We start from the raw sequence: 18,509 nt of genomic DNA, 5'->3' as shown, positions 1-18,509 counted from the left end.
AGTGCGATCACATCCTTCCTGTGGAGGGGTGACCAGAACTGTACGCCATACTCCTCTTTTTGTACCATTGGTTAGGCCAAAATAATGTTCTTGCATTCAATTCCCTGGCCAAAGAAGGAAAGCTTCTTGTATGCCTTTGTCATCATCTTATCTAGCTGTGCTGCCACGTACAATGATCTTTGGATTTTATCCTGAGGTCCCTCTGTTCCTCAATCTCTCTTGGGCCCTATCATTCATTGGGTATGTCCTACCCTTATTAAACCTATCGAAGTGCATCACCTCTCATTACCAGGATTAAGTTAAATTCCATCTGCCATCGGACTGCCTAATTTACCAACTGATCAATATTGTTCTGTAACACAGTAGCATTCTCACTATGAATAGAACCAGTAATTTTAATGCATATCACGAAACAGCAAGGGTTTAAGCTTATGGACCACTATGGAACAACACTGTCACAGGCTTCCAATCTGAAAAAAAGAACCATTTGTCTATTACTAATCCAAAGTTGAATACATTTTGTCAACTTGTCTTGATTCCCTTTTCAACCATTTGTCACCCTCATCTATATTTGTTACTACTGCACAAATTTCACTCAAATAGTCAGACATAATCTCCCACAAACAAACTATCCCTGACCAATCTCGATTTTTCCAAGTGCAGATTAATTTCTGTCTCTCGGAACTTTTTCCAATAACCTCCCTACCACTGACGTTCAACTCACTGGCCAGTAATTATCTGGCTAATCCCTGCTGCCCTTCTTGAATAAAGGAACCACATTTGCTTTCTTTCAGTCACCTGGAACCTCTGCCCGATTTACCAACTGATCCACCAATTTTCATGCTATCTACAAACTTACCAGCAGCCAGCAAATATTTAAAAATCTGCCTCCTCCCTTGCCCCCCACAGCAGCATGTGAACTATCTCATCAAGCCCTGGGACACATCCACCTGAGACATTGAAAACAATCCTTTTTAATGTTAACATTAATCCCTTTGGTTCCTGTTGGGTACTATTCCGTCCCTGGTTGCCCTCTTGCTCGAAAGTACTTAGAAAATGCCTGGGCGCTCTGATCTTGGGCTTGACCCAGCACCTCAGTCCCGGTCTTCGAAGGAGGATGTGTGGTGATCTCAGGCTTCTCCCTGCAGTTCACCCTTCCCTCTAGAGGAGGCGCTGGCAGTCTCAGGCTTATCCTGGCAGCTCAGCCTTGGGCTTGAAGAGGCGACACTGGCTTTCTCTAGATAATGTGGGCGCCTCAGTCTTTGCTTCTGTGTGTGGGCACATTCCCTCATTGTCTGCGGAAAGAAAGAGACACTAGCATTTCAGGCTTGCCCCATCACCAGGTCTTAGCCTCAGTAGACGCTCTGGCTGTCTAGGGCTTCTTTCAGGCAGGTCACTTGTGACCACATGGTGGCACCGGTGGTATCTGGTTTATTCAAGTGGCTCAGTGTTCGTGCAACCTGCGAGAGGGGAACACAGACAGCAGGGAGGCACCCCACTTTCTCTTCTTCTCCTTCCTCTTCTTCTTCTCCTCCTGCTTCTTCTTCCCCTTCTTCATCCCCTCTTCTTCCCTCTGCCTGGAATCCTAGGTTTTGTAGGGGGTAGGCTGATGCGGTTTAGGTGGCCAAACCAATATCAGCAAATTGGACCAAGCTGTTACCAACAGCCTAGGCTCCAGGGAAAATAATCTCAGCCTATCTGGTCTCTCATATTACTCAAGCCCAGTTCCAGGAACATCCTTGTGGATCTTATGTGCATCCTTTCCACTTTTATGGTACCTTCCCAGTAGTTTGGCGAGCAGAACTGTAAACAGTGCACCCAATGTGATATTCACAGTGAAATATTCAGCTGTAACATGGCTTCCGAACTCTTGTTCTCAATGCCCTGACCTCAAGCCCTTGTCAACTTTGTAACAGCCATGAAATCAAACTCACTTACAGGAAGTTCTGCTATAATGTGATAGTTGCGATTAGAAACCTTGTGTTATAGGAAACTGGATTAGAAGGACAATTGTGTCAATGGGATTGCTGGAGAAAGGGGGTTGGGGCCAGAGAGTTTCAGACTCTCGATAACAAAGCTATTTTTCCCTCCGGATTTTCAAATGTAAAGGTCTTTTCAAGAGCAATAAATTTGAGTTCTTTTTGGCACATTACAGAAAAAATGTGAAAGAGGTGGAGAAGGTGCAGAAGAGACTTACAGATGTTACCAGGAATGCAAAATTGTAGTTATGAAGAAATTTGAACAGGCATGGAATTGGAGAGGCTGAGAGGAGATTTATAAAATTATGAGGGCTCTAGATAAAGAGAGCCTATTCCCTTTTGCAAAGGGATATGGGGGGGGGTCAAAGAAGGGGGCATAGATTTACAGTAATTGGAGGATGGATTAGAGGGAAGATGAAGATTTTTTGTTTACCTAAAGGGTGATGGTGATGGATTTGGTTCTCCCATCCTTCTGAACTCACTGCTCAGAAGGAGGGAAGAACAAAAAACTCTCTGCACATTTTAACAGAACATGGATGTGTACTTGAAGAGCCATGATCTGCAGGCCCATGGATCTGACACGGATTAGACTGCACGGCTTGTTTTTGACCAGCACGTATGCTATGGGGCAAATGATCTCCTTCTGCTTCACAATTTGATTCATCACAAATCTAAAGTCACGGATTTCTTACTGCAACACTTTGTATTCAGCCTTTGGTAGCAAGTTGATAGAAACTGATAGAGACGGCAACTTGTGGGGCAGATTGTAGCACTGATCCGGGGAACTAATAATGACCCATAGATAACGTTATGAACACAGAGACACTGGTAAATAAATCTACTGCTGTCACCAATAACAAAAGAGATATGGGGAAGAGTCCACCCAGGACAAAATCACACCTCACCACCAAATTAACTGCAAGCAAAGAAACTGAGCAAGAATCTTTAAATTATGGATCAAATACACTTGGTCACCACCAGAACCTTATCAGTAATATTATTTGTCTAAGACTAAAACTAAAGATTATTTTTATACAGATTTTAACAATTTAAAAAAGCAAGTATCACTTACCATGAGCAATAATTAACAAAGTGATTACCACGGTATTTTTGCTGCAGCAGTGACTGTATTTTCTGGTGAACCTTTTATGCAGTTGTTATTCTGAGGCAATACACTTCCTATTTTTAATTTATACTCTTTTAAGATCTCCATGGGGACATTAAGGTTGTAACATAATTGAGGTTGTGTCTTTAAATATGAAAACAAATTACATCAGCAATTTCTACAAAAACAGACGATTTTCAGTCCTGATCTTGACTTGTAAAGTTCCATGGACGGGGCAATTCTGATCGCATGAAGAAATGAAAATTAGAAAGTATATTCTTCCGACAATGACCCGGTTCCTTTGAGCAGAATTGCCCCGTCCATGGAACTTTACAAGTCAAGATCAGAACTGAAAATCGTCTGTTTTTGTAGGAATTGCTGATGTAATTTGTTTTCTTATTTAAAGACACAACCTCAATTATGTTGCAACCTTAATGTCCCCATGGAGATCTTAAAAGAGTATAAATTAAAAATAGGAAGTGTATTGCCTCAGATTAACAACTGCATAAAAGGTTCACCAGAAAATACAGACACTGCTGCAGCAAAAATACTGTGGTATTCCTTCAAATAATCTTGCCTTGTTTTGGGAATACCCATCCCTGCTGTGATAACACCAGTGTGATAACTCAGGGCTGGACTGGTGAACATTGGGAAGTAATAGTCTTTTTTAATTTGAGGCTATTCAACTAATTAACAAAGAGGTACGATTGTCCCGATGGAGTTAAGAAATGAGTTAATAAAGCTGTCAAATTATTACAGCACATTAAACCATTAGCGATTTTAGAGCAACTGTAATTTATACAGATTTGTGAAATACCTCAAACTAATAATAAATGAAACAAGTTCAACTTAAATACAGTGCTACCAGACGCAGCTCCCACAAGCCCATGTAACCAGGGCAACCCAGTAAAAAAGGCTAGAATTAATACAGCATTTCAAATCAGTGCGATCCTGAAAACAATGCAAAGTATTGGAGCAAGAAATCTGGGACTTCAAATTTGCGATAAATCAACAAGTAGAAATCCATGTTCTGTTAAAAGTGGTGAGAGTTTCTGATTCTGTCATTCTTCTGGGCAGTGAGTTGCAGACCCACCTGAACTGTGACCCAGGTATGGAGTGGAGAAGGGACCGAAGTTATGTTCACATAACTGACAGCTTCGTATCTCTTCGTTTTATGTTTGCTGTTTCCAGTAAAATGCCCTTTGCTGAAGCAGTTTAGGATAATTACAACAATGCTAAGTATATGTATTCACATTGGACATGTGCTATAAATATAGGTTACGGAAACACTAAGCTGGTGGGGCAACAGAATTTTGAAGGTCTGGTTTATTCTTGCCAGGCCAATGAGAATTTAATGTTTTACTTGTGGGTCTATATAAGATATAGAGCAAATTATTATTATATCATTGGTACCATTTGAATGTATTTTTATTGGGAAAAAAACTGTCTTTGTGGTGTAGAGAGCCGACAACTTTACGTTCCTGGGCATGCATATCTTTGAAGATCGGTCCTGGAACCCTCACATTGATGCACTCATAAAGAAAGCCCATTAACGCCTCTATTTCCTAAGATTGTCAATGAATATGCTCTTGAATGTTCACATTGTACAGTAGAGAGCATATTGACTGGTTGCGTGATGTCTGGTTCGCCAATTCGAATATATAGGAATGAAGGAGATTATAAAGAGTGGCCCATCACATTTCCCCATCATTGAAGGGATCTATGGGAGGCGCTGCCTCAAAAACCAACTAGCATCATCCACACCACCCTGGCCGTACTCCCATGTCCCTTCTGCCATTAGGAAGAAGGTACAGGAGTCTGGGAACTGTAACATCCAAGTTAAGGAGCAGCTCGTGTAGGAAGGAACTGCAGATGCTGGTTTACACCAAAGATAGTCACAAAATGCTGGAGTAACTCAGCGGGACAGGCAGCATCTCTGGATAGAAGGAATGGGTGATGTTTCGGGTTGAGACCCTTCTTCAGACTGAGAGTCAGGGGACAGGGAGACAAAGAGATAAAGAAGGGTTAGGTGTGAAAACAAGACATCAAAGGAAATGCGGTTCAATGAAAATGTAGAATAGATTGTTAGCTCGGAGAAAGTGACAATGAAGCATACAGAGAGAACATTTAATCGGGGGATAGTCAGTGGTCAGAGAACTAGGAAGGGGAGGGATGGAGAGAGAGGGAAAGCAAGGGTTACTTGAAGTTAGAGACGTCAATATTCATGCCGCTGGGGTGTAAGCTGCCTAAGCGAAATATGAAGTGCTGTTCCTCCAATTTGCACTGGGCCTCACTCTGACAGACGTAATCTGTTATCTTATTTAAAGACACTACCTCAAGTCAAGTCAAGTTTATTTGTCACATACATATAGAAGATGTGCAGTGAAATGAAAGTGGCAACGCCTGCGGATTGTGCTAAACTACAAAACAGAATAGAAAAAAAAATTTAACACAAAAAATAAATTAATACAGTAAATTAAATTAGTCCCTGGTGATATGAGAGTTAACAGTCCTGATGGCCTGTGGGAAGAAACTCCGTCTCATCCTCTCTGTTTTCACAGCGTGACAGTGGAGGCGTTTGCCTGACCGTAGCAGCTGGAATAGTCCGTTGCTGGGGTGGTAGGGGTCCCCCATAATGTTGCTGGCTCTGCTTATGTTGCAACCTCAATTATGTTGCAACCTTAATATCCCCATGGGATATTAAAATAGCGTAAATTAAAAATAGGAAGTGTATTGCCTCAGATAAACAACTGCATAAAGGATTTACCATAAAATGTAGACACCGCTGTTGCAAAAATACTATGATAATTGTGTTGTTAATTCAGTATATTCCAGATCCTGCAGAGAGGCCAATCTTCAGCATCATTGGTAACAGCCACATCCTGTCACATGTTCAAGGAAGACCGAGCCACTGGGACAAACCCAAGATAGATGCTGTCTGACCCGCTGAGTTACTCCAGTCTTTTGTGTCGATCGTCGGTTTAAAGCAGCATCTGCAGTTCCTTCCTACATCGATTAGTCAGAACCTCATCAGCCTATTCCTTATAAAATGCAGCATTCCAGGAAGAGAAGAGAGGAGAAAAGGGAGAGAGAAGAGGAGAAAAAGGAGAGAGAAGAGGAGAAAAAGGAGAGAGGAGGAAAAAAAGGAGAGAAAAGGGAGAGAAAAAGGAGAGGAGAAGGAGAAGGTGAGAGAAGAAGCAGGAGAGAAAGGAGAAGAAGAGAAAGAGAGGAAGGAAAAAGAGATGAAGAGGAAGGGAGAAAAATTGGAAGCCCTCCCTGCTCGCTGTGTTCCCCTGTCACAGGCTCAAGGAAGAATGAGCCACTGGGACAAACCCAAGATAGATGCTGTCTGACCCGCTGAGTTACTCCAGCCTTTTGTGTCGATCGTCGGTTTAAACCAACATCTGCAGTTCCTTCCTACACATTCCGTACAGCCTGCCTCAGCAGGGCTAACATGTCTTAAAATGGTCACGGTGAGGCTCGTTCAGATACTTCCTGGAATGAAGCTCAACAACTACAAATATTGCTTATTCGTTACTTCTCAAGGGGAGATGAAGGTCTCAGAGGTTGGTTGAACTACTACGGGAGCTGAGGGAGCGTTGCGGTAACCCCCATCTGGATGACACAGTTTGGTGGTCCAGAGTCTGCCGTGCAATATTATAATGGAAGGCGAGGGAGCTGAAAGCTGTTGCACACTTCGTTCCTCGGGGTGACTGAGATCTTTTCCTTTGAACTTAAGTACAATCTTTGGTCGTTTGAACTCCATAAGAATCCACCCACAACAAGGTGAAGATAAAGGGTTCCTCTGTGTGTCGGCTCCGGGTCTGATAAGAAGGATGGTGGGTTGACGCAATGTGGAGCGACTGGGGTTGTGTTTTCTAGAGTTTATTCGAACGAAACTCTTGCGACATTGTGAGGGTGTGGAGAGGCTGGGTGTGGAGAGGCTGGGTGCGGGGAGGCTGGGTGCGGGGAGGCTGGGTGCGGGGAGGCTGGGTGCGGGGAGGCTGGGTGCGGGGCGGCTGGGTGCGGGGAGGATGGGTGCGGGGAGGCTGGGTGCGGGGCGGCTGGGTGCGGGGCGGCTGGGTGCGGGGCGGCTGGGTGCGGGGCGGCTGGGTGCGGGGCGGCTGGGTGCGGGGCGGCTGGGTGCGGGGCGGCTGGGTGCGGGGAAGCTGGGTGCGGGGAAGCTGGGTGCGGGGAAGCTGGGTGCGGGGAGGCTGGGTGCGGGGCGGCTGGGTGCGGGGCGGCTGGGTGCGGGGCGGCTGGGTGCGGGGCGGCTGGGTGTGGGGCGGCTGGGTGTGGGGAGGCTGGGTGCGGGGAGGCTGGGTGTGGGGCGGCTGGGCGTTTCCCCAGGCTGGGAACCTCAGTGGGATGTGCAGTAAGGAGAGGGCGCAATGTGTAGGAAGGAACTGCAGATGCTGCTTTACCCCGAAGATAGACACAAAAAGCTGGAGTAAATCAGCGTCTGAAAAGGGCCTCGACCCGAAACGTCACCCATTCCTTCTCTGCAGAGATGCTGCCTGTCCAGCCGAGTCCCTCCAGCATTTTGTGTCTGTTTTTTTTTGTTGCAGTAAACAGTGAACGTCTGTAATTCTCCGACTGTGGAGCCTCAGTCGTCGAGTTCACACAGAACGCTGTCGGTTACATTTCTGGATATTACGGAATATAGAAAAAAGTACCGGAGAACGAGGAGATGAAGACTAGGTATGATGGTACACTTTGGAACAGGCTTGAGGGGCTATCGGCCGGGGCCCGCTTCGATCTCCCCCACCTTCCCACAACGTGAGATGTTTCCCACCGCGTGGACATCCCCTCAGAACCCGAGACATCCCGCACGCGAAATAAGAGAGGACGGCGGCGCGGCGTTCAATGCACTAGCTTTATTGCCGGTGTGGCGACAGGTGGCGCTCGGTCGGTCAGCCGACGTTTAGTTCAAGGCTAGGTGGGATGCGTGTTCCTCCACTGCCGGCGCCTGCAGCACAAGATGCCGCGGGGACAGGAGTCTGGCGAGGCGAACTCGTGGTGCTTGCATGTGGATTCACGGCAGGCTCCGCGGTTCCAACTGCAGGTATACCTGAGGCCTGTGCGGGGAGACAAGCGGAGCTCAGGTGGATGTGGAGGCAAGCTGCCCGGCAACGCAACCGCTCCCTCCCCACCACGGACTTTGTCCGTTCTCCCCGTGACCGCGTGGGTTTTCTCCGGGAAGCTCCAGATTTTTCCCACACTCCAAAGACGCACAGGTTTGTGGGCTAAGTGGCTTGGCATGGATGTAAATTGTCCCTAGTGTGTGTAGGATAGTGCGTATGTGAGGTGGTCTTGGAGGGGAGGATGCGCCTCAAACTGCAGAGCATCCTGGACAATACAGCTCACCCCCTCCATGACACATTGGTCAACCTGTGGAGCACCTTCAGCAACAGACTGGTCCCACCGAGATGCACCACGGAACACCACAGGAGATCCTTGTTCCCTGTGGCTATCAAACTGTACAACTCCCCTCCCCTTCTGTCATGGGGTAGACTGAGACTGAGACTGACTCCCCTCACTCCCCAGTCTTTGCACATCCCCTAATCCGTTCCACGCGTCGCTTTAATTTCACGTTTCATGTATTTTGTGTTTTTATGATTGTTGGCAGATCAATTTCCCTCCTGGGATAAAGTTCTACCGTATCGTTGATGTGCGGGGATCGCTGGTCGGCACGGACTCGTGGGCCGAAGGGCCTGTTTCCGCGTTGTCTCTCTAACCCAAGCTCGCAGCCGGATTGGGGAAGGCGCACGGCGAGCTTTTGTTTCAGCTCTCAATAGACAATAAACAATAGGTGCAGGAGTAGGCCATTCAGCCCTTCGAGCCAGCACCACCATTCAATGCGATCATGGCTGATCACTCTCAATCAGTACCCCGTTCCTGCCTTCTCCCCATACCCCCTCACTCCGCTATCCTTAAGAGCTCTATCCAGCTCTCTCTTGAAAGCATCCAACGAACTGGCCTCCACTGCCTTCTGAGGCAGAGAATTCCACACCTTCACCACTCTGACTGAAAAAGTTCTTCCTCATCTCCGTTCTAAACGGCCTACCCCTTATCCTTAGACTGTGGCCCCTTGTTCTGGACTCCCCCAACATTGGGAACATGTTTCCTGCCTCTAATGTGTCCAATCCCCTAATTATCTTATATGTTTCAATAAGATCCCCCCTCATCCTTCTAAATTCCAGTGTATACAAGCCTAATTGCTCCAGCCTTTCAACATACGACAGTCCCGCCATTCCGGGAATTAACCTAGTGAACCTACGCTGCACACCCTCAATGACAAATCCCGTGCGGTCTGGCGCCACACGTCCCATCACCTTTACAGATCATCCACAACACCCAGACATTTTAGAACCGAAGATATATCGCAGGGAGGACCCAGCGGGTCGGCCAGCACCCGGGGAGAGAGAATCAAATGTAACCACCGTCTACTTCTCTCTCTCTGTCTGTGCGGATGCTGCCCGACCTGCTGAGTGTTTCCAGCGACCTGCTTTTCCCGGAGCCATTTCTGTCCGCTTTTCACGGATGCGTTGCTGGTCGCCTCGCCCCGCCCTGCAGTGTCTATAGACGAGGAGACCATCCCCTGTGCGGTTCAGTGGAGAGAGAGTGAGCGGGAAGCCGCGGATCCTGTCCGCACACACCCTCCACTGGGATGCTTGCACGCATCGGTCGGTTGGCGACCCCGCCCGCTCCACCCGCAGCCGGTCGCTAGCTTGGGGCTGTTTTAGTTTAGTTTAGAGATACAGCGTGGAAACAGGCCCTTCGGCCCACTGCGACCAGTACCGCACACAGCGTTCCCCGCACACTAACTGAAGAAGAGTCTCGACCCGAAACGTCACCCATTCCCCCTCTCTCCTAGATGCTGCCTGACCCGCTGAGTTACTCCAGCATTTTGTGATGCCTTCGATTTGTACCAGCATCTGCAGTTATTTTCCAACACTATCCTACACACACTAGGGACATTTTAAAGGGGACCCGAAACGACACATATGCCTCTTCTCCAGAGATGCTGCCTGACCCGCTGAGTTACTCCAGTTTTTGTGTGTCTATCTTGGGTTTAAACCTGTATCTGCACATTCCTTACACACAGGGACAATTTACAACGTTTCAACGAAGCAATTAACCTTCAAACCTGTAGGTGTTTGGAGTGTGGGAGGAAACCGGAGCACCTGGAGAAAACCCACGCGGGGAGAACGTGCAAACTCCGTACAGACAGCACCTGCAGTCAGGACCAAACTCGGGTCTCTGGCGCTGGAAGGCAGCGACTCTACCGCCGAGCCACCGTGTTGCCCGCTGACCAGTCGGCTCAAAGTGGCCGGCACCCGCTCAGTCCAGTCAAGCCCACACTCCCAGACTGAGAACAGAGTGGATTCAGACCAGCGCTGAGCACCTGTGGTGAAATCCAAATCGGCATAGCTCTGGGTTTGCGCGCAGATTATCGAGATCCCAAAAGCCACGAGCAGCTCGTTCCTCATCTCCCACGTTGACGCTCAGCGGGTCAACGACTGGTCCACGTCCCCGCTGGCATCGCCGCATTTATATGTCCTGGGCGGAGGAGTGACGCTGCTCTCCGGGGATGTTCAGGGTGAGAGGGGTCGCTTCTCGTCCCATCTCCGGCACACTTGCCCTGCACCGCACCGCACCAGTGTTAACCGCGTGTACAGGACGCCTCTTGCACCAGAGTTAACCGCGTGTACAGGACGCCTCTTGTCACGATGCCCTTTACAGCCGCTGCAACCTGGACATGAATCTGAGAGCTGGATTGTTTTACAGCAGCAAATATATACACGAACCTCTGGGATGTGCGAGGAAACATGAGCACTCGGAGAAAACCAACGCCGGCACAGGGAGGAGGTGCAAACTCCACACGCCCAGCACCTACCTGTCCCGCTGAGTCTTCCCAGCATCTTCCAAGTTTGATTTCCAACCTCTGCATTTTCTATTTTCAGTGATAGCTGAGCCAACGTCGGTGCCCAGCGAATGTCAGGAGGGAGACAACGAGCTGGACATCATCTCTCAGTCCCGACCAAGGAGTGTCCCCCCCCCCCCCCCTTTGCATTCCTCTCGGGTATTTAAAGGGACAAGTCAGAAGTTTACTTTCGAGATATAACGCGGAAACAGGCCCTTCGGCCCACCGAGTCCACGCAGCCCAACGACCCCCGTACACTGACACCATCGTGCACACTTGGGAACCCACGCAGGTGACGGGGAGAACGTACAAACATGAAGGCGCCACACACACACAGTCAGCCAAGGCGGCGTCGTGTCCGGGTGGATGGTCACGGGCAGGATTTTTCAGGATCAATAGACGTGTATCAACTGCTTCCGGAAGGACGGAGCACCCGGGGGAAGCCCATGCAGTCACCGGGAGAAGGTTCAAACTCAACCCAGAGGTGAGGATCGAACCCGGGTCACTGGAACAGCGAAGTGCGGCTCGACCTGCTGCGCCATTGGCCACAGTTCATATTGGCGGCGAAGGTCATATACGTTAGGCTAAAAAAAAAACCAATTGTCATTGGAGTTCGAGCCCAAGGACACATAACATCAGGTTCATAAGATCATGAGTGATAGGAGCAGAATTAGGCCATTCGGCCCATCAAGTCTACTCCGCCATTCAACCATGGCTGATATATCTCTTCCTCCTAACCCCATTCTCCTGCCTTCTCCCCAGAACCTCTGCAACCGAGGTTGAGTGAAACTGATGTGCAAGTCGCTTCTCTTTCACAGCACGGTGTTAACCTGGAGCTCACCTCATAACAACAGGGTGGTGGCTCAGGGTCAATACAAATGTCAGAGCTCCCAGCCAGAGACGCTTGTTTGGTGGGAGTCTATGTGTGAAAGTGAACTGAGTGGAATTGAAAGAGAGATTATTAAAGCAAAGGGGATGTAATATACTGGCAAGTAATATCAAGTAAAGTGCAAGGATTTTTCAGAAGAGGGGTTATGAGAGCAAATGAGAAAACTTTGGTCCTGGTTAGGAACCGGAGATTGAAGGAGGTGAAGGATGTGGGCAAGTTTCTTTATGGACACTTTGCAGCTGTCTTGGCCACAGAGTGGGATGGTGTCTGTCAGCACATACATTGTGGGCTGAAGGGCCTATTCCTGTGCTGTTTCTATTGTCATTAAGAGGGAAGAATGTGGAATAGTGGGTGGGATAAGGAGCGCAATGGAGGAAGTATTGAGGTAATTAGCCACTAAAATGGAACGAACCCCCAGCCCAGATGCAACGTATCCGGGCCTGTTGAAAGGAGCAAAGGAAGTCATTACAGAGCTCTGACCAACATTTTACAGATGCAGCTCATGGTTTCAAATTGCCCTTCTTCGCTGTGAGAATGGTTACGTTCACATTGGTGTGAACCATTTTGTTTCTGCAGGAGCAAAGTGAAATCTTAACCCAGTGGGAGGTCAGGAGATGGATGCCCACCAGAACGAGTTGTCCAAATACTCAATGAATCACACCCTTCCAGTCAGAAACAAGCTCTATTGTTTGTTTAGGATCTGTAAAACTGGCCTTGCATTACCACTCTTTATATAACATGCTATGCTGAACTAAAACATTAATCCTCCTGGGCTACATGGAAAACAGGTGCAGGAGTAGGCCATTTGACCCTTCGAGCCAGCATCGCCATTCAATATGAATATGGCTGATCATCCAGAATCAGAACCCCGTTCCTGCTTTCTCCCCATATCCCTAGATTCCATTAGCACCAAGAGCTATATCTAACTCTCTCTTGAATACAGGAGCCAAGGAAGTAGAGGACTGCTAACGTTGTACCATTATCCAAAGAGGGAGGTAGGGATAAACGGAGCAATTATAGGACAGTTAATTTAACTTTGGCGATGAACATTATTACTGTGAGAGGCAATATGTTTGATGTAGTACTTAGATTTTATCAAGGCTTTTGATAACTCCCACCTGAGAGACTGATTAAAAACAAACCCATGGGACCAAGGGAGAGTGGCAAATTAGCTCAGTGAAGGAACAAGAGGTTATGCCAATGGGTGTTGTCATGACTGGAAATAGTTTCCACAGGGGTTCCAGAGACACCATTCAGACCATTGCTTTTGGTAATATCGACTAATAATGCGCATTTAAATGTATGGAACTTGATAAAGAGGTTTGCAGATGATACACAAATTGACTGAGAGGTTGACAGGTGGAAAGCTTTAGAAATCAGAAGATACAGATTGCCTAATCGGATGTGTTGAAAGGAAGTACATGGCATTTACTCCAGAGATTTGCAAAGTAATGCATTTGAGAATGTTGCCGGGGGTGGAAAATTGTAGCTGCGAGGCAAGATTGGTTAATTCGGGCTTATTTTCATTGAAGTAGAGGAGGCTGCAGGAGAACAAACTAAAGTGAATAAAATAATGTGTGTTCATGTAAGTCTGGGTATTTCAATTACGAAGGGCCTATTTTTAAAGATTTAAAGTAATTGGTTGAAAAATTAGAAGAGAGAGAGAGAGAAAGAGAGAGAAAAACTTATTTTCGCCTAGATGGTGGGGCTCCTGTACTCCCTGCCTGAATTGGGTGGGAGAGGCAGAAAGCCTCATCACAGTTAAAGAGTAGAGACACAAAAAGCTGGAGTAACTCATCAGGACAGGCAGCATCTCTGGAGAGAAGGAATGGGTAATGTTTCGGGTCGAGATTCTTCTTCAGACTGGTTAGGGAAAAGGGAAATCAGAGATATAGACGATGATGTAGAGAGATAAAGAACAATGATTGAAAGATATGCAAAAAAGTAACGATGATAAAGGAAACAGACCATTGTTAGCAGTCTGTTGGGAGAAAACGAGAAGCTGGTGCGACTTGGATGGGGAGGGATAGAGAGAGAGGGTCTTCCGGGGTTACTTGAAATTAGAGAAATCAATATTCATACCACTGTGTCGGCTTGCAAAGATTTGGAAGTAGATGCACAGAGGAGCACCGAGAAACAAACAGTCAGGCCAACAGATAGACAGACAGACACATAATACACCAGCACACAGGTACTCGGGTGCTAAAGCTTGCTGGTGATTAAAGTTTTTGACAGAGAGAGAGAGTGGGTTAAGGAAGGATTAAAGTCAATGATTGCCATACAGTCTGCAGATTTTGTACTCAACTAAACTTAATGATTTACCAAGGACTGCATTTGAACTCCTGCATTCATTTTGCTTTTAGGTTTGGATCCATAAGAGTTAAAAGTTGGGTCAAGGCCTTGACTCTCTGTGACACCTGACCCTTTGGTGAAGTTTGTTTTGGGTGCCATGAATAGTACCCAAAATACAGTATACAATTACCACAAACTTCCATCACAGAAGCTGGCTGTTCAGTCCAACAACTTCTTGGTGATTCCAGTGCTTGTGCATTCCTTAAATGTTGTGAGAGTACTCGCCTCCATCACTCCCTCAGTCAGTCTGATCCAGATCCCAACCAACCACTCTAGGTGTAAAATTTCTTCTTCAAATCTCCTGTCCTTTACTTTACATCCAGGTCCTCTCATTTTAGGTATCACTAAGGAACAAAACTTTCTCACACTCTACCCTATTTCTGCCTCTCATACCTGTATACCTCGTTCATGCCCCTCCCCCCCCCCCCCCCCCCGCTCCAAGGGAAAGAAACCCACTCCTCATGGGTTAAAATGCTCCATTTTGGCCATGATCCCTGAGATTCTCCTTTGCACTCTGTCCAGTGAAATCATATTCTTCCTATCTGTGGTGATCTGAACCATATGCACTACACCAGTGGTAGCCTAACAAAAGCGTTATATATTTGTGCCATATCCTCTTTGCTTTCATTTTTGAGGTCCTGACTAATGGTTAAATATTCTTCTCAGTCACCGTATCTATAGGTGCTGCTGACAGCTGAGATCCTTGGCCATCATTGAGCATATACACTAAGCTCTGCCCGTTTCTAGGCTCCCACCATTCAAAGTTTATCCCAACCAAAACAGTCTCCCTAAGATTTATCACCTCACAATTAGCAGGATAAAATTCCACTTTCCTACACGCTACCTATCTTCCAGTTGATCAATTTCGCATTGTAGCCTACCCTTCTCACTATCAAGAACATTGTCAATTTTCAAGAACATACTAATCCTACCCGCGATGTTTACATCCAGTTCTGCATATAACAAACAGTTAGGGTCTCCACATCCATCTCTGACACAAGCTTCCTGTTAAAAAAACTAACTTTCAACCATCCCCTTCACCTTCCTATTACCAAATACATTTCAAATCCAGTTTAGCAAATTACATGGATCCTGTGGGCTCTTTTGGATCAATTTCTCAGGCAGGATCTTGTTGACTACATCAGCTCCACTATGTACATCTACACAGCTGACTCTTCAAAAATGTCATTAGATTTGTCAGGTCTGATGTTACCGTATCATTTTGAAATTAACCTTTCCCAAATTCATGGTCTTAATTTCTGGTTGTTCATCTGATGGCTTTCCATTTAACAGTTGGGCAGGGGGATTGGAATCAGAACAGCACGTCAGCAAATGGACTGCCAGGCAAGTTGATGATGATTAGTACGCTTCAAAGGAAAGACGAGCAGGTGGAGGTTAATGAACACGATGAAACTGATAGGCTCATCATGAGCCGAAACTTTACTTGTCCACGCTCTCCAGAGATTCTGCATAACCTGCTGAGTTACTCCAGCACTTTGTGTCATTTTGTGTATTAACCAGCATCTGCAGGTCTTTGTTTCTACCAAAGTTGGTGGTATTGCAAACAGTGAGGAAGGCTGTCAACGGTATATCAATTACAGGAGAAATGATAGATTGAGTGTAATCTGAGCAAATGTCAGATAATGTACTTTGGGAGATTGAATCGAAGGAGAAAGTATACAGTTTAATGGCAATGATGTGCAGAGGTATCTTGGATCCAAGTCCATAGCTCGCTGAAAGTGGCAACATAAATAGACTGACTGGTGAAAAAAAGCCCTATGGCATGCTTGCCTTCATCAAGGTTGGGGCATTGAATATAAGAGTCAGGAAGTCATGTTGCAGCTTTATAAAACTTGGGCTTGGCCGCATTTGGTCTCCAGTGTACAATTGTGTATTGTTGTTGCCCCATTACATGAAGGATGTGGCTGCTGTGAAGAGGGTGCAGAAGTTTACCTGCCTGGAATGAGGTATGCTGCCTGGAATAGAGTGCATTATCAAGAGAGGTTAGGCAAACTTAGATAGTCTTCTCTGGTGTGTCACCAGCTGAGGGATGACCTGATAGAAGTATATTAGATTTCGAGAGGCATAAATAGGGTAGACGGTCAGAACCTTTTTTCCAGGGTGGAATATCGAAGGCTAGAGGGTATGGCTTTAAGGTCAGAGAGGGAAAGCTTAAAGGAAATGTGTGGTGCAGGTTTTGTTACACGGTGAGTGATAAGTGCTGGAACGTGCTTCCAGGAGTGGTGTTGCAGGGAATGGAGGGATATGGATCACATGCAGATAGATGAGATTAGTTTATCTTGGCATTGGTGTTCGGCACAGACACGATGAGCCAAGGGCCTATTCCTGCGCTGCATTGTTCTACGTTCCAAATAAATTTACAAGTGCTGGTAACTACAAAGCATTGGATTGTTGTCAATGCTCAGCTGGCTCCCTACTGTTCCTCCAGGAAGGAGATCTGCTGATCTTACCTAGCCTGGATAATGTTCCACCAGCAGGTTGATTACAGACCCTCAGCTACTTTAGGGATGTACATTGAATGTCCTTTCAAAATCCAATGAATGCATTGTTTAAAATATAACCTGGCCTCAGTGACTGATTAGTGGACAGTGAACATTGCGCCTACAGTGAGTGGGTGGGCTGCCAGTCTGTAGGATATGAGACCTTCATAGGCTGTTAATATTTATACACAACCTAGAACAGGCAGGCACCATAATGTCTGTACACAGCCCCAAAGGCAGTAGTTATCAGACAATCTTTCTGCTCTGGAGAATGATGGAGCAGCAGGTGACGTGAGAGTTGGCCAAAAGACTGCCTTCAGCAAACACACTGAGGAAGGCGGATGGTGGGGATGGGATGGAGGCTGTGGGAGAAAACAGCAGTGTCTGTGTAGCGTGGAGCTCCTGGTAGAACAGATGGCCACCTTCCCCTGCATTAGACACCACGCTACATTTGGATCACAAAACCCAGCGGTGAGAGGACTGCTCCCACCCCTCCTCCAATCATACCGTGCTTCCCACGGAGAATAGACTGGCCTCACAATGTTTATATCCCCTGGAAAGCAATTTTCCCTGTATCCAGAGCACATAGACCATTCACGCTGTATTTGTGTCACAGGCCCATCTGAGGGAGTGTAGCTAAGCCCCCCCCCCCCAATGACTGCCTATAGACACTGATGAGGTATCGTGGGAGAGAGCAGTCAGGAGGCAGAGGTCTGTGTCAGTATCAAAGGTCATCAACTCGGTTTAAAAAAAAAGCTCTTTGGTCTGCCCGAGCTTTATTGACCTCCCAGCGGAGCGAGATGTCCGTCGGGGAATGTTGCCGACTGGCCCACTGCAGACTGCAGGAGAACATGCTGAGGGACGCACTGAAGCTTGGTGCAGCCAATGCCAAGGCTCTGTGGGGGAGGACCATAATCTAGGGTCCTTCCGCTGCTGGACATTGGGGGACAGGGTGTGGTGGAGACGCCCCTCAAAATAAGGGAAGGGATTCCACGCCAGTGGGCCACATGAGTGGCAAGGGTGGGAGGTAATTTTATGTAATTGGTGTATCGAATGTATGTATTGAATGTATGTATAGCCTTCGAGAATGTTGGATGGAGTTTTGGAAGGAACATGGTTTGTATATATTTATTTCTTGAATAAAGTATTTTTTGATTAAATTTTTTTTTTTAAATTTAAATTACATGGCAGTGAGGGGAGAGGTGGCACATCTGCTTACTTTTTCAGCAACAGAGGGGCTACAAAGATCTATTTTTTCTCTGATTCTTGCTACAGGATACCTGCGACTGATGTGCCAATGATTGACTGAAGTAATGCATGTGTAGGAACTATTCCTTATCCCAGGCATTTCTACCAATGCCACTAACACAGGCATTAGCAATATTCATCTCAGCATAGAGACATTGCAGCAAAGACTTCTTCACTGCCTGATGGCAGTGCTAAAATATCAAATGTGGCTTTAAATTGCCAAAAGGACGCCATAGAGTTGACAGTACAGAAAGATGCTGCCTCTTTCCCACCAAGTCAGTGCTGACCACCAAGCAGCCATCTACATCAATCCCATTATATTCTCCTCATATTTCTCTCAACTTCCATCAAATTCCACCACTCACTTACATTCTGGAGGCAATCACAGTGGTCAATTAACCTGTCGAACAGCGTGAGTTTGACATGGGATATAATGTTGAGGCTTTATAAGGCACAGCTCAGACCGCATTTGGAGTATTGTGAGCAATTTTGGGCCCCATATTGGAAG

Source organism: Rhinoraja longicauda, chromosome 25, assembly GCF_053455715.1.
Source record: "Rhinoraja longicauda isolate Sanriku21f chromosome 25, sRhiLon1.1, whole genome shotgun sequence".
Classification (NCBI taxonomy): domain Eukaryota; kingdom Metazoa; phylum Chordata; class Chondrichthyes; order Rajiformes; family Arhynchobatidae; genus Rhinoraja; species Rhinoraja longicauda.
The sequence above is the reverse complement of the archived record's forward strand: the minus strand, read 5'-3'. Positions refer to the sequence as shown.